We start from the raw sequence: 17,611 nt of genomic DNA, 5'->3' as shown, positions 1-17,611 counted from the left end.
AAGTCATCTTGTTGAAACATATGAAGCGAATGGCATTCTTCTAGATTTCATCAAAGTGAAGTGGGCGTTGCACCAATCCATGCAGAGCTAGCATATTCCATGTTTGAGGGTACCATCCCAGCAAACACAAAAACGTTTTAAAAACATTTTAAATAAGTTATATTTTGGGTTTTGGTTTAGTTAAAATCGCTTCAATAACATTAAAATGTCAGGTTATATAAAGGTCATGATAACGTTTTAAAACGTCTTGTATGAAAAACACTACAACAATGTTTTAAATGTTTTGCCAAAAAAATGTTTTGTAAACTATTTTTGCATACATTTTTGCCAAATATTGTGTCAATACTTAAATAACATTATGTTAAAATGTTTGACCCAGCAAACACAGAAATGTTCTTAAAATGTTTTTTTCAAAACCTTTTAATAACATTTAAATGTCGGGTTATATAAAGGTCATGAAAACATTTTTAAAACGATCATTGAAAATATTTGGGCAAACATTTTTCGCAAAATCCATTTTATATCATCAACAAAATATCATTCTGATTTAGAACTTTTGCATCAAGTTTTCTGAATGTTTTGGAATGTTATTCAAACGTTTTTATCTTTTATATAACCCGACATTTAAACGTTTGCTGTAAACATTTTTGTTTGCTGAGCAGTAGATAATCAAAAATGTTTTTGAAGGGAAAACGTTTTATACTCTTAATATACCTTTATATCGGACATTTAAACGTTTTCTGACAACCTTTTATACCTTTTCAAATGATGTTGAAAACGTTTTGGTTTACTGGGATGGACTTGTATTTCACTGCCCTTTGAGTTGGTTTGAAATATAGGGCATCTTGGAGAAACTGTCCAAGACGTTGACGTCCTGCTTTTGGTGTTTGTTTTTTTGGTGACCGCATGGTTTCCACGCCAAGTCTCTGCTGACATCAATTTCATGTACTTAGACGTTATCGGCCTCAATGTTATTTTATTTGATGCAAATTAATAACTAAGAATCTTTTTCAAATAATGAAAAATAAACGCAAGGTCAGTGTAAATATCAAGGACAAAACCTAGGGATGGATCTTTTTATAAAATATAGCACAAGGCTGCAGTGCATAAAATAGCCATGAACCCGCGATCAATACAAAAAGCAGCTATATGATTCAATTGCCTGCGTTGGACTACGATATTTAGAAAGTTTCCGACATGCGGTTCAAAAGCACAAACTTCAACATCTAGAGGATTATAGAAAGCCTCTAGAAGGGAACGCTAAAAACGATAATGAACAGTAAATTATGAACGAAAATGCGTCAATCTAAAACAACTAATTTTTTCACATTTTCTCATAGACTACAAAATTACCTGTTATCTATTATCTAGTTAAAAGACCAATTATTTGTTTGGTTAAAAAAACACGCCACATGTTGTTGAAATTAGTAATTGAATTAAGTTAAAATATTTTTCTGTTCCAAACGTCAAGCTTGGTATATACTTTTGTATATATTTCAGCTTGCGAAATGGCGTTCTGTAATGATTTCAACGGCAAGAGGATTAAGGTTATTAATTATTTTAAACTGTTGTGATTTGGTAGTTCGTAGCATCTTACGAATGGTAGTGAGCTTTGGCAAAAACTGCATTGCTCAATTCATAGCGAGCGTGTAGAAGAATTAAAATATCACAGATATACTTTTATAGGTGCTGCAGTTCTTGAGTTACGTTGTAAAGAGGGCTGAAACAACAACACTTTTGTTAAACGTACATAATTAATTAACAACAATAAATTAAGCAACTTTGCAAAGTATACGATTTGTAGAATGAACTTTTGCAAAACATCAAGGTGTTAATTTTCAATAATATATTGATCTAGATAATGAAAATCGATTTTTAGGTTGCTTCGACCAACAATACCTCGTCTACCCTTAAGTTCCCGTATAAATGGCCTGTGTTTACTGAAGCGAGCAGCGTAGCATACTCACTCAATACGCCAGTGAACAGCGCCTTTTTTAAAATAAAGGGTGGAGACCTTGCCATTAATGAGCCCGTACAATTGTTCACTTAGCGAAGAAGTCACGCAAAATGTATTATCAACTTTTCCAAGGAACACTCGAGTTTTGTAGTAAGCTACAGACTTGAAAAATTCAGACGAGTTGAATAAAAGTGCACTTTATCCTGCCTTGAATATAAATTTTAAAATGATATAAAAATTTCGATATATGATATATATCTTTGTACATTTTCGATTATTACAGTCACGACTAACAAATCTGGCAACTAACGGTTACAGATATATCAAACGTTTCCAGGATGATATTTATGTTGGAGAAAGCTTTGTCCACCTGTACGTGCAAAATCTTTTAGGTGAGACTCGTAGTTTTGAAGAAATTGACGTTTTTGTAACACGCAATTTCTGCTGGTAGTTTGATTTCGGCACTTTCCACCATAAATTGATCCAAGGCCAATTAACACAGGGATGACCATTGAACAACTTTCCTAGAAAAAAATTGGCTTCGAATTTTTAAATAATAGTCACTGCCGCAAACAATATTACACTAAATAAATGATACTTTCTTTTGGGGAGAAGAAAAAAATCCAGTGAAAACGAAATATCCCTATATTGCCCTATTTTCACACGGAACAAGAATCAAGGGTCTAAATATTAAGATGAAACCCGTGGTCTTGGCTTTGGGCTCGAACCCGCGTTTCACTGATGCATGTGAACAATGCAGCTTGATTGTTCTACGTCCAGTGCAGCATGCCACTATGTCAACTTAATTCTGGAGTGACATTTACTAGTAATATTCACTGTGAATGAGTATGTTGTGTGTGAGGTGTGAGTCGCAAGCTAAAATAAATGGCACTTGCGGCGAGTTAATTGTGGTAACTTACGGTAACAGTCAACAGTCATTACCATAAATTTTAAAACATTACTACAACATATCTCTGAATAATTTTTGGTGAAACGCGGAAAAAAAAAAAAAAAAGAAGAGAAATTTATAATTAATACACGCCTCTTTTAACATCGCCATTATTTGCTGTTAGAAAATGACCAAAATTCTTACTTTTTCACTCACTGAGCTGCTATTTTTCTATAATTGTCGCTTATTTATTTCTCAATATTTTATGATTTATGATGTATTATCCATAGCCAAATTATGCATATAAAACGCACGAGCATTGCACAACAGCTACTTACTTATTCATGAGCCTCATTTAAATGCATGATCATAACAAAGGCGAGTGGTCACTGGCATATTGTGTGTACATATAGCTAATTTAAAAAATAATATGAAAGAAGATTAGTGCCTGCTCCCCACATAATCCATGTTGAGGTCATCGCCTAGCGAGTTCATTCATGTTTATTCAAATGAAGCGCATAGGGTAAAGTCTTTTGTCTTGAAGTGTGACCAACAAACCACTTGACCAAACAAAAGGCAGACATTTTGCTGCAGGCCATGAGGACGTCACGTGAGTGCAAGAAAGTCATATGTGCATATAGCTGCCTTGTGCCATTTAAAAGTTGAAGCACTATCAAGGTCACAGCAGTATACGCCATAATGAAAAGTTTCTAAAAGTGTTTTTAGAATAAAATAAAATAACGCTACTTTAATGCACAAGCTAGGGAAGCTTGTTTACCTTTCAGAAATAGCCAAGTAGGAGAGATTTCAATCAAATAACTATTTTTTATGAAACTGTAGCGTCCAATGTATAGATGAGGTGACCTATGATGTCACATGTTTACATTCAGACCGCCCTCTGTTGTTTCAAACCAGGCAAAATAACATAGGAGTGTCTATGACAGACCACATAAATCTCTTTAAAACTCAACTTTTAAAAACCTTTGAAGTTTTGTGTGATATTATGTATATAGCTTGATGCATTTATAACAAGATTGATACCATTTTTAGTATTATTTTTTGACACCAAAGTTAATGAATAAAATCATCTTCTCCCATGTAAACTAGATTGATACCAGCGTATTTTAGTATTATTTGCTTTGACACCAAAGTTAATGAATGAAAATCATCTTCTCCCATGTAAACTATAGTGTTTTTTGCCTGACAGTTTTGATCACAGACCAACAGAGGGCGTATCAAATGTAAAACATTGCAATTGATGTGGTTTAGGCAGAGTATTTATTTTAATTTTATATACGCCAATTTTATTTTGAATTTAGTGAAAATAAAGACTGAACCAAAAAAATGGTTGAACATCGATATAAAAATTCCATAGAACCCCACTAAAGATTACTGTTTCTTTTTTCTTTTTCTTTTTTGGGTAATTTAAAAAACTTTTGGGTTCTAGGAGTAATTTGTGTGTAAAGTGTAAAAATCCAGCACCTCTTCACAACACGACTCGACAAAGTGGAAATTCGGACTATTCCTCTGTTAGGAACGACGAGTGTTAGGATCGACATCGACAGAAACCGGCTGTGAAGGCGACCAGCCTATTTCAACTCAACTACTATTCTGAGAAATCCTCCTGCCATCATGCACAAGTTATTCCACTTAGACTGTTTGATACTCAAAATAATTGTCTATTACTCTGTTGTTAGCTTGTTTATTACACTCCTTCATGTACTTTTGAAAGCATGGTATACTAAGTCATGTATCAGCCACCCAATAACAATGAGAGAACAGATATTAGATGTCAGCGTAGAAGATGGATGGGTAATGAATAAAACCAAGGATGGATCCATGAGGAACACCTACATTGTTGGCTTCTTGCTGGATGCCTTCCCATTTTGACGACTTTCAAGGCAAGATCCCAGAGCTAATCCTATAGCCGATTCTATAGCTTGTATGTACAACATAGGGCAGGTAACTTTCCTAGTATAGTATAGGCAAGGGTGCCAAGATACCTTGCCCTGTTGAAGGTTTTGCTGATATCAACTCAAACTATTCTTAAATCCTCTCTATCATTGATGGAATTATGAGGCATTGAGCCCAATATAGGTCAAAGCATCAGAAGTGGAATGGCTAGCTTTGAGCCAAAATCTTGGACAACATGGAGAGTAGAGAGAGAGAGAGAGAGAGTCACCATTCTCGAAGTAAAAAATTATATCAGCATATATCCACATAGTTGGCACGTTGGAAGACACGGTGATAGTTCAGGTGCATGTCTATATAAGTACCATGGTTGGGTTAAGCAGTATGCTTCGACTAAACAGTAGTCCTATTTTTAGTGACTGTGTAGTTTTTATTATTTTATTCTTTACCATGTTTAGAGGGAGGAACTCCCCTGACGCCTTCAGAAAATCCTCCAATGGTCATAACATTTCATGTACAACTTGACAACAATCGAATCCAAACTCTACGGAATTTACGAGCCGCGAAAGACGGGTGATCTCCTAGTATTTATAAATACGTATTTATTTGTGATTATATTGTAAACGTTTCCGTAGATAAATACTTTCAAAATGTTGTTTTTTCATAATTACAAATTCGAAATCATCGATGTAATAATTTTGTTATTCAATTAATACTTAAATTTTATGAAAGAGTTCTTATCCTTTTTTATGGCATTGCATGAGGATTTATCACGCTTGCTGGTCTTGGTATGTCCTGCTCATGGCTCGCGTGTGAATTTATAAATACCTATTTATAAATATATAGTCGAAGGTAGCTGTTAAGAGTCTGGACCAGATGCTTTATTGATTTGGAACTTATTAAATAGTTTCTTCACCTTCTTTAGCCAGAACATCTCCCCATTTTGTAGTGATCTGCAGTGGGATATTTGGGATGGACTTGCAATTTTCAGCATGCAGGATGCATATTAATATCACAGAAGAAACTTGTGCAATGAGCAGTGTAATGTTAAGACTGATCTCTTTCTGCCCTTGTTCATCAGCCGGCGAGTTGTCCACCGTCAGGACTTCAACAAGTTGTCTGGAGTTCACTTGTCATTTTCTCTATTTATTCTGGTTTTGTGCGCGGAAGCAGCTTTCCTGGATAGATGTATATTCATTTCGAGCTCCATTGTAATTGAGGCGACTCAGGCGAGCTTCAGGAGCCTGAAGAGATTTCCATTGGTGCCCTGTTTTGCAGCAAGGAATAACAGTTTGCAGTTTACTTCGCCGTCTACAAATTATTATGTAGAAGATTACCTATCACTCTAAATGAACAAGGAATAAACGATTTTTGTTTATGCGTATTTCTATGTAAACGAAGCAGTTAGAAGCTAAAATTCCGCTCGGGTTTATAAATTTAATGCATAGTGAAATCAATTGAAATTAATGAATAGTAATATATCAAGTAACCTATCTTCCCAGAATCATTCCATTCATAAAAATAATAGCTTCCAAGATGTGTGTTAAGTTTGGTAATGGCCGCTGATTAATGGATATGAACGGCCTAGCCACGTTGCGGCGTTGCGCGGCCATTCGTATCCACATTTTTTTTTTTAATCCGCGGCCATTATCTTTTACAGAAGTGACCTTTTAGTGACGTTATTAACGAAACAGATTCTTTTAGAACAAATAAAAGGATTTTATAAATAATGATTTTCCAGTAGATTTATTGGTAATTTTCCCTCAAAAATAATATTTAGTGTTAAGAAGTTAGTGTTTTCGTTCGGTTACACTTACGAGCCGTTACATGTGTAAAATCACTGCAACAACCCCAATGATATATTCCTTATAGAACATAGGTCTCATATGCAAACCTCAGTTTAGTGACCGGAACAATGGTAGCTTTTCATGGATATCGTGGAACTGATCACTATACACGTGATTATCAATGATCAATGATGATTGTTATTTGGAAGCCGCTAGCCCTGAAAACTATTATTTTGTAGAATCAAAACCTTCACATTATTTTTTTAACTTAAAGACGTAAATTAAAGAACAACCATCTGTGTTTCCCAAATTGTAATACAGGAAACCAACCTCCGTTGTTTTTGTAATAAATTTGGTAACAGAACAGAAATAGCAGAAGGTTAAAGATCTGTACACTTTGCGTAAATTGTTTTACTATAATTATTAATATCATCCGTGGGTGTTATAAGCTCTCAGTGGCTATTACTCACGAGCACGTGACCTTGATAAACATCAATCAGTCTTTAAAGCTAAACCCAACACACGTTTGTGACAAGTTACCTCATATGATCCTGATGACCTTGTTATTGTTTTTTTAAGTCCTGTTCTTAGTGACCGTAAGGTAGCAGTCTTGGAAAACATTTGGTTAGTGTTGCCGACATATAATTGATAATGCATAATTATTGGGTTTCTTACGCCCATCCCCGTAGATCAATGGAGTGAATGATGAGGTAAAGAGTTGGGAGGACAATGGTCGGGTAAGAAGCTTCGTTGCAAAGTGTTAACCGAGTTGAAAGCAACATTATGTTGTTAGGTTTACACACCGACGGCGCCATTGCCGACGTCGGCGATGACCTCGGCGATGTGGCTCAATTGTATCAGACAACAAGCAATAACAAAATGAGCTTAATGACCAGGAACAATGTAGACAACAACACTAATGAACTAAATGACCAGGAATAATCAAGAAAACAACAACAATTTAATGAACTAAATGACCATGAACAATTGATATACTTGCCACGATTGTTTGGCTTTATCAATAAACGAAGTGGAACAGCTTCTTCTACGTCCACTGATTTGTCTTTGACTGATATCCAATCTGTCTTTATGTGTTAAAGTAGTTTCTTCTAATTCAATTCCTCTTGTATCATCCTTTCCTGTTGCCGTTTTTTTACTTGATGTTAAGGTGTCTGTTAACTGAGCGGATTTTGTCCGTTCAAATTTAGCTATTCCGGTGGTGGATTTTCGTCGTGTTTTACCAGTTTCTTCAGCAATGGCAGTGACTCTTGGGCTTACTACTACCTCACTCGAGGATCTCCTTCGGTGATCACGAGTACCTAGATAAACATTGGCGTCTTCCTCTTTCTTTGTAGCAGGAGACATTTCGAGTGAATTCACCGCACTGGTGCTAGTTGTTGGTGAACTGCTCCTATTTAGTAAACCAGATAATGATTTGAACGGAAATGTTCTTTGTTTCTTAACAGATTCCAACTCCTTTTGCAAAATTTGCCTTTCTGCTTGCACAAATTTGAGTTCAGTTTCTACTATATTGACTTTATCCAGAAGTATATACAAGTGTTGTTTGAGTTCCTCTAACGTAGATGCTGCTGCTACTCCGTTTTTCGCATCTTTAACCCACTGGGATGGCTCCGAAGGGTCAGTCAAATTTCCTGCACCTGATTCGGATACAGACTTGCCGATACGTCTTAACAAATTACGCGGAGTTTTATTTGGTGTTGATGGGCACGATTCAAAGTTCCGGCTTCGTTTTGGAGACGAAAACAGTTCCGTAATCCTACTTAAAGGCTTAGCTTCAGAAGATGTACTTCCTTCGGCGCTCGGGTATTTTTCTTTCTCCGCTGCCATTTTTGGTTTAAAATAACTCCCCTTAAAAATGCATTAAACGCCAATACGTGAAGTCAAATATTCCTTATGAATCCGCATTAGTTGTAAACAGTTTTGTAGCACTAAAATACACTGTCATCCTATGGATAAATAACACGCTAAAATTCTCCATTGTGTCAGCAAATTGAACAACATTAAAACATTCAATCTATATATGCATATCAAGTTGTCCTTTCCCTATCAGATAGAGTTATTCCAAACATCATTCAATCCCGGGTATTTGGTATTTTCATTGAGCGCTAAGTACGATATACAGGTTGTCATACTATAATGCTATTCGTACTACGATGGAAATGAGATGTGAAGTATATGAGACCTAGAAAAAGATGATGGCGGCCGGTATCCTTCACTCGCTCACTCTCCGCGGACTGATGAGCGCGTTTGTTGTACATCTCAGTAAAACTGTATGTATACGTATACGTATCAATTCAGTATCGCTCGCTAACTACGTCATCTATATTTCTTATCCTTTCCATATCCCCTGATGATACGTCGGATCAATGTCCTAACGCATTTGTGCTTTGTGTGTCTCTCTCTTCGGCTCAATAACACTAAACAGAATAATTATGGCATCTTGTCCGCGCACTATGCTGTGTAAATATAACCTCCTTGGTGACATGGCTAAAATTAGTGCCATATAAATGCCACTTTCATATACTTTATACGCTATATTTTCATATTCTAACTAACTTGACCCGGCTTTGTTTGTCTGTCGGTCGGCATAAGCCTAGGATAGTCGTTCGTGTACGTGTGACGAGACATGTGTGTTTATATGTCTCTGCCTGTATTTGTGTGTAGAATTATGTATGTCACATTATCACCTCTTTGAAACAAAACAAACAAATAAACGCCCCCAACGCACTAACAAAACAGCCAAAACAAATTTATTCCCAACCATTGACCATTGTATTATTGCTATCCATAAACGTACATTAAATGTTGTACTTGCACGAATTCGGGTGTGTGAATAATTTGATTTTGTTTATTTACTTGCTTGTTTGGGTGGGTGTGTGGGTGGGGTGGGATGGGCATGTATTTATATGTCCATGCGCGACAACACTTGCTAGTTGTTCATACCTTCTTTTGTCCCTGCATGTTACTTATTCAATACCGATAATAACGTGCACTTTCCCGATTTTGGAGGTCCGCAGAAAACAAAATTCTCCACTGATTTTTCAAATATTTATCATTATCATGTATTATTACTATACTGCTATTACGACTTTCGTAATTATTATTATTATTATTATTATTATTATTATTATTATTATTATTATTATTATTATTATTATTATTATTATTATCATTAGTATCATTAGTGTTATTATAATATGGATGGCATCATGACAGAAAACTATTATAAAAGAGATCAATAATGAGGTTTTTTGGTTTTTGGGGATTGATGGTATTTCACAAAATTGCCTTATAAGCTATACCGGTATAACGTTTTCTTGCTTTCGTTTTCTTTCCTGAAACAGAGAAGCAAAATTTGATGAGAATACGACAATATGTCAAAGCTGCTTGCATTTTATAAAATCATGAAATGTTCTATACACTGCAGATGTTCTCAAGGGCAACACGTGATACTTTAGTAGTTGATTTTTTTTTCATATGACACGGGCAGAGTAGAACCTTGGGAAAACAGTGCATTAAAAGGTTTACCCAAGGTAAAGAAGAATAAAATAAATCTATCTATCTATCAATAAATAACCATCACTTATCAACGGTTCTGATAATCGTTGTTATCAATGAAGCAGAAGAAGAAGCAGTTAGCAGATGCAATGGCAGGAATATCAGAAGCAGCAGTCGTCACATGGCAGCTATGTTTCATTTTGAAAAACATAACAATTAATTTGTATAGCTCCTCTCAAGAAGTACATTGCATTTATATACATACTAGTTCAAAAAGCATTGTGGGCACATTTTATTACAATTTAATTGCGTTATATTATTTTAATGAGCCTTTAAAGACTTTTTACATGTAAAGTCTAAGGACATGAGGATTGCATATAAGGCTAGAAATGGCGCTATACCGTATATAGCCAAATTATTTTGGGCCATTTTAGGCAATTTTTAATTTTAAATGCCCATAAAAAGAACAGAAACCATTTTGAAATGAATGAGCAATTACGAATATAATTGTAATATTTCTTAAGCGGGGCTATAGCCAAAACAAGAAAATGTCCTATACGGTTATGAAACAAAGGTCAAGGGTGAATCAATTGACATGGCAAATCGTTGATCATTAATTCATATTTATATATTATACTGCGCCAAAAATGTATCCTTACACTTAGAAAAATAACCACAATTTCAAAACTGAACCATATTGGGGTAAATTAAATTTGTTTTTGTAAAAGATGCACTACGGTATCTAATCCTGCACATTATGACATCACATTATATCCAATGTGGCATCAAAAAGTAAAGTTACAAGCAATTGAATAGACAAAGGTCCCGTTTTAAAAGTGACAAACTGGCCTATACAAGGCGCAAAAAAAAATCCATGAAACGCAACAAAGAAACAACACAGTTTTTTCAATAACGCTTCATTTAAAGCAGTTTTTATTTCAGTTTTTACTTCTCTGTACTTTTAATAACTTTCATTTTATTTGTCAGCTCTTTTGTTTCAGTTTTCTTTTGTTCCTTTGGTTTTAAATTAAAGGCACGCACAAATTAGCCATTCAGCACTCTCAAACCAGATGTCTAGTCCGTGGAGTTTTGAATAGGCAATTGTGTAATCAAATGCTTGTAACTTTGCTTCTTGAAGTCACATTGGATTCAATGGGGTGTCATAATGTACCGGATTAGATAGTGCATATATTAAAAAAACAAATTTACCCCAATATGGTTCAGTTTTGAAATTGTGATTATTTTTCCAAGTGTAAGTTTACTTTTTTGGTGCAGTATATATTATATAAATTGATATCTAATATAAATTATATATTATATAAATTGATAAATAATTGATAAATTGATCTGTTGATATCTAATATTAATTTTTAATCCCATGAATATTAACTGATATTAGAAACATATTAATCATATTACTAAAGCTACATTTTACCAAACGAGCGAGATAATATTATTCTGATTATACAATTCCTTCAATTATAATAATAAAATAGGGCTTGGTATTGGAATTACGGGCTAATGATATGTTTTCTACACATGCATATTAATAGGTTACGCCAATGAAAAACAGTATCTACTCAGCTACTGAATAAACTAAACAATACTTTCACAAAACAACATCTAAAAATAGTGATCCACCCACTTCTAAATAAGAGGCATATTCAAACAACTTTGTACTTTCACTTTTAAGGTGATTTGGACACTTTTCGTTAATTAGAATACGTTCTGATACAAATATCAGGTTTTTTTGTTTTGTTTTTATCAAAATGAATTATTATGTCCTTTGTAAAGTCCAATTACAGTGAAAATGTAATAAGGTAAAACTGTGAAATCATTCAACTTCTTTCTTAAAAGAAATTGTAAAGGAGAGATATTTTTATGTATAAATGCAATATGATATACACAGAGCGTCGGTTGAATATAAATTGGGATAAAACGTTCTGTGTAAACATCCTAATAGTCTTACGAGTTTGAATATGCCTTATCAACGGACAACACACTCTGTTTGTCGGATTAATTAGTGTAGGTCATTAGTGGTTAATAAGATTGAGAAGAAATAGGATTCAATTAAAAATAAATGAATCTGTGACAAACAATAGTGTGTATCAATTATATTGTAAGATACATTGCACTGCCTGCAAACATATATCAAAGGGAAATTACAACTCGAAAACCTTGTAATATTCTTTCAAAATATGGTATGAATTTCACGCTGGACTAGTCTACAAGTCCATTAGAAATGAATCATATTGCATAAGATTGATACTACTTAATCATTATAAAAATGTGCAGTAGAAACGACTAGATAGTGAATTGAAAATGAAATCCATATTGAGTGAAATATATCAGTGTAGACACATGAATTTTATTATTAGTTTTTATGTAAGATTTTGATTTTCGTATTAGATTATTGAGAATTCTATTCCAAGGTCATTAGATCAAAAGGTAAAGAAATCAACTATTATTAAATTGATTGGTATCTATGTTTGACCTCTTAAACATATTGATATTTCATACCAAAATAGTATTCACCACAATAGTAGAAATAAGAAACCAAGATTAAATCTGCATTTGCATATTATCAGAAATGTGCATCTGGAAGCAATAGTGGTTTAAATGACATGCTGAATACATTTACTTTTTAATCTTTTTCTACCACCCACTATTTTCTTATTCTTTAAACTATAAAACCTTTTTAAAATTAATAATTATTGTGATTTCAATATTATGTATATTTCCAACTATAGGCTTTGTGATTTTTAATTTAGTTGAAAATGTAATGTACTGCTTTTGCTTTTCGTTATGTAATATACTGCATTTCATTTTTGTATTTTCTCTGTATATCTCAAAATGGGCCATATCTGTCGACCTGTGAACGCAAATTGTTAACAAAATATTGTCGGCGTCATCTGGATATATCTTCACAGTAGAGAAGTCAGCGCTGGTGGATATCTATCATTATGTATATGTCACACTACTCTTATATAATACTTGTTTCTTAATGAGGAGATCACTGCTCATTCCCATGACCCTTATGTGGCTTAATCTTGGTGTCCAGATTGACCTTTTTGCCATAATTATTTGTATTTCAGAATACTCGTTACGCATCAAAGTGTGCTGTATAATGAATTATTGAACGTTTGCGTATTGTGATGTGCCCCGAGTAATTTAATTTGATTGTTTATATTTGTTTACAACTTAAAGCGCTGTCATTAGAAATAATAGAAAGGGGAAGACCAAGAGCTTGTGTGTCATCACATGTTTTGGGGAAACCCCTTTAGTTACAGTAAACAAACTCAATCAGAGTTATTAATAATCTTTGAAAATCCCCACTTTCCAGAATTTCATTGTGTTGCACAATAATGGGGAAATCCCCAAGATTGTAAAGTGAAATGACATCATTTTGGAAATCCCTCAGGAAGTGAATGACAGAATGGTGTAGTAATAGATTATGTTTTAGGAGTATAAAAAGGTGGAAGCTTTAGTTTGCTCTTTGCAGAATATCATGAGAGTTTGTAAACTTTCTACGTGTTGGTCATCGTTAATTATTTTAATACAGCAACGATGGAGATTTTGAGTGTATGAAAGACTTGCTGGAGTCTGGTTTGTAAAACAACACAACTGTCAATAAAGTGGAGCAGTACAGAAAGAAGCCTGTTTCCTGGAGAAAGAGAGTGATTGGTGAAAGAAACACAATTTTTGGAGATTGTCATCTGCGCAAGGAGTTAAGTGTTTGGAGAACTGCGCAATGAGCTAAATGTTTGGAGAACGGCGCAAGGAGTTAAGCAGCACCATTTCTGTGCGAGGATATTATACGCAAGGATATATAAATGCAAGTGTACAATGGACTTCGCTGAACATTAATTTTCGCAGGATAAGCAAACAAGGAGATATACATCAGCCATCCAGAACATTGCAATAGAAGTCTATGATCATCAAGAAGAAGACTGCTGGTTAAGTACATGTACCGATTAGTTAACAATTGTGATATTGTGATTATATTGTATGTGCAATTGTTGTCATGTACCTATACTTTGCTTTCAATTAAAGACTTAGATTTTGTTAACTTAATCAAACAGTGTATTTTTGTTGCAACCTTTCGCGCAGGTTATGTCTGTGCTTGCTTTACTTAGACTGTGAATATCCAAGTAGTACTCCTTTACTTAGTCTGTTAATATCCAAGCAGTACTACCAAACGAATTGGGACAATCTACTCTTTTTGCAACTGACTGGGAATTTGGATGTTCAAGTAGGTATCTCTGTGTGCCATACACAGGAATGACGGTTTAATGAGCAATGACAAGTACCCTATAACTGCACCGTATTCTCGTTGCTGCCGACAAATAGATAGGTCATATAAATAGTGCATAATAATTACCTATCCTTGCTCACTATAATTATAGCAGTTTAATGATGTATGAAGTAGACGTGGATAACCGTTGCATACAATTTTATTTTGAGATCTATACATGTATGGTCTGCATGGGGTCATATATATTAAATGACGCCATATGATTATGTTATTACCTAACCCATATAATTATATAACCTGAATATTGCCTAACCTATACGGCCAGTCATAATAATCATTTGCAAGTAAACAGCGATACACAGGGAACTCAATAATACGGTATTATCAGCTTTAGAAACTAAGAAAAAACGGAGCGTGGAGAAAATCAAATCGTTCAACTCGATTGGGCTCATCCATTTGAAGTCCACACTCCCCCTGTGGATGATTTTGGAAATATGTTCCACAGAGGGAGTATGAATTTTAAATGGAATTTGTACATTAGGCAGCTCCATTTGAAACTCACCCTCCCTCTGTGGAAGATTCAGGTTGAATCTTTGTCAAAGGATGTATGAAAGCTGCCAAATGTCATGAATGTGATAATTCCATTTAAAATTCTTAGTACTCCCCCTGTGGAAGATATTTCCAAAATCTTCCACAGGGGTAGTGTTGATTTCAAATGGGATAGCCCAATTTTCGCCTGGGAAAGCATTTGCAGAAAGGCGACAACATTTTTATTTCTAGAGAATCGGTGTTCGTGGAGCAACATATTCCATTTTTTTTTTTATAGTAACTGTCATGAATGGGTTATTCCAGGTGAAATCCATGCATCCCCTATTCCATTTATTTACCAAAATTTGGAGGTCCCAAACTCCGAGGAAGGCATGTGCACTCAAGTGGCCAAGTACTGATTTCCGTATACGGTTGACAGTGGTGCCAAGGTGAAAGCATTAGGGGTAGTGCAATATTTATGTGTACCCCCGAGGTGGTGAATTATAGAGGGGCAAAGATTTTTTGGCAGGCCAAAGGGGGAGGGCAAGCATTTTTTGGCAGGTCGAAAGCGGGGGTCAAGCAATTTTTGGCAGGTCGAAAGGGGGGGGCAAGCGATTTTTGGCACAGATATTTTGAGCACCGTTTCTATACGCCCTAAAAACCTAACCGCAGGAACCGTCGTTTTATTATTACGATGGAAATATTAGTCGAACGCGTACACGATGTGCATAACACAGTACGTACATGGCGTGCGGGCAGTCGTGACATATCAAAAGAGCCGACACGACTCACGTTCGAATCAGTGGCTCGCACATGGCGACATAATGCGCTGGTATTAAATAGCGATTTTTTTCTTTGTATTGCCTCGTCAGTTTGGGCCCAAATTAAAAGAGGACATATCTGACAAGGACAACTAACATTTCTATATCTTATGGATAATACAATTCTATTTCTTATGGAAATGTTATAATATGGCTTTAACAGAACTCAACCAGATATTGCCATTTCGGTTGGCACAAACGGACCCATAATGCACTGAATAGCAACAGGGAAGAAATACATTGTGGAAAGTGTACTATATCGTCTCTGCAATCTACCCATCATATGTACCTTTAATATTCCAGTGTTTATAACACATGATTTTTGAGAAAGCAAGTCGATTGCTTTGACTGAAAGTGTGTATAATAGCCTATCATACAGTGCAATACAGTGTTGAAACACTGGGTAATAAAAACCAGTTTGGTAAAACATTTTACTAACATTTAGTGAATTTTACCCAACATTGGTTATTTTCAGTAATTTACCCAATTGCACCTTTATCCAACTTGGTTAAATTACTATAAATAACCAAATGTTGAGTAAAAATTACCCAATGTTAGATAAAATCTTTACCTCAACCTCATATGACCAGAAATTTCTTATTCAAACGATGACCTCTCTATGTACTACTACTTTTTGTATAAATGTTACAATAGTAGAATAACAGTTATATTTTAATCACAGTTTCAAATATTTTCGAGGGAGACTTCCGTTTTAATGTTTGGAGATTAGTCAACAGAACTCAGGAATACAAGCTGACCTGAAGGGAAAAGCCTAAAAAGTGTGTGAATCTGGGCCAAAATCCCCCAAAACGGGCTGAAAATAAAGAAAACTGCGGGAATATGGACTTCAGGAAAGCAAGGATTACTGCAAAAGCAGGAAAACTTGCATCCCTGAGAACTGGCCAAAAATAAATAAATTTCCACCTTTGCTATTGTTGGCAATATCAAATTTTTTATCGAAAGATAAGCCTTGTTTTGACAAAAATAACACATATTTGACCACACATTATAAATAAAAGAAAACCTTTCCAGCCCGGCAAAGATGGTTTTATGAACTGGAAGTTTGTGTTCTAATACTATTCCAAAAAGCAGCACTCTCCATACTTTAGTTCCCGAGAAAATCTAAATAATACAACAATACCTCGTTTCAGCCTCTTATTTCCCTTATCAAAAACGACTCATTTTCAGCCAGTAAAAGTAGACCATTGATTTTATGCTAATGCTGTTACGTAATCAAGCGTGTGATATAATTTTTACATGTGTTGTTTGAAAGACAAAGGTACAGTGTTTATGTGATCATAGAGAAATGTAATGAAAATAATCCATGGGGTTAAAAGTCAACTCTCATTACAAACTGAACGCTCTTTAGCAAAGTCATAGTTCATTGAATTTGCAACCGTATGACAAAACAGACGAAAATAGTAACTTTTTGCACAAGATTTGCAATTTAAAGAGAATTGGCCATTCCCAGCAAACACAAAACGTTTTCGACATCATTCGCAAAAGGTTATAAAAGGTTGTCAGAAAACGTTTAAATGTCGGGTTATATAAAGGGTATATTAAGAGTATAAAAAGTTTTCATAACCTTAAAAAACATTTTTTGATAATCTACTGCTCAGCAATCAAAAATCTTTTACAGAAAACATTTAAATGTCGGGTTATATAAAGGGTATAAAAACGTTTTATTAACATTCCAAAAACATTCTTGAAAACTTGATACAAAACATTCTAAACAGAATGTTATTTTGGGGTTGAAAAAATATTTTGCGAAAAATGTTTGCCCAAAATATTTGCAATAACGTTTTAAAAACGTTTTCATGACCTTTATATAACCCGACATTTAAATGTTATTAAAAGGTTTTGAAAAAACATTTTAAGAACATTTCTGTGTTTGCTGAGTTCAAATATTTTAACATAATGTTATTTAAGTATTGACAAAATATT

At 34.6% G+C, this 17,611-nt stretch overlaps 1 protein-coding gene across 2 annotated transcripts in view; it reads right to left on the bottom strand.

The window, feature by feature from the left end:
- Positions 1 to 17,611, bottom strand: part of LOC140165750 (regulator of G-protein signaling rgs-2-like) — a 54,253-nt gene that overhangs the window by 17,130 nt on the left and 19,512 nt on the right. The gene's annotated exons all lie outside the window — the stretch shown is intronic.

Source organism: Amphiura filiformis, chromosome 12 (genome assembly GCF_039555335.1).
Source record: "Amphiura filiformis chromosome 12, Afil_fr2py, whole genome shotgun sequence".
Lineage (NCBI taxonomy): Eukaryota > Metazoa > Echinodermata > Ophiuroidea > Amphilepidida > Amphiuridae > Amphiura > Amphiura filiformis.
This window is presented reverse-complemented; position numbering and strand designations above follow the sequence as displayed.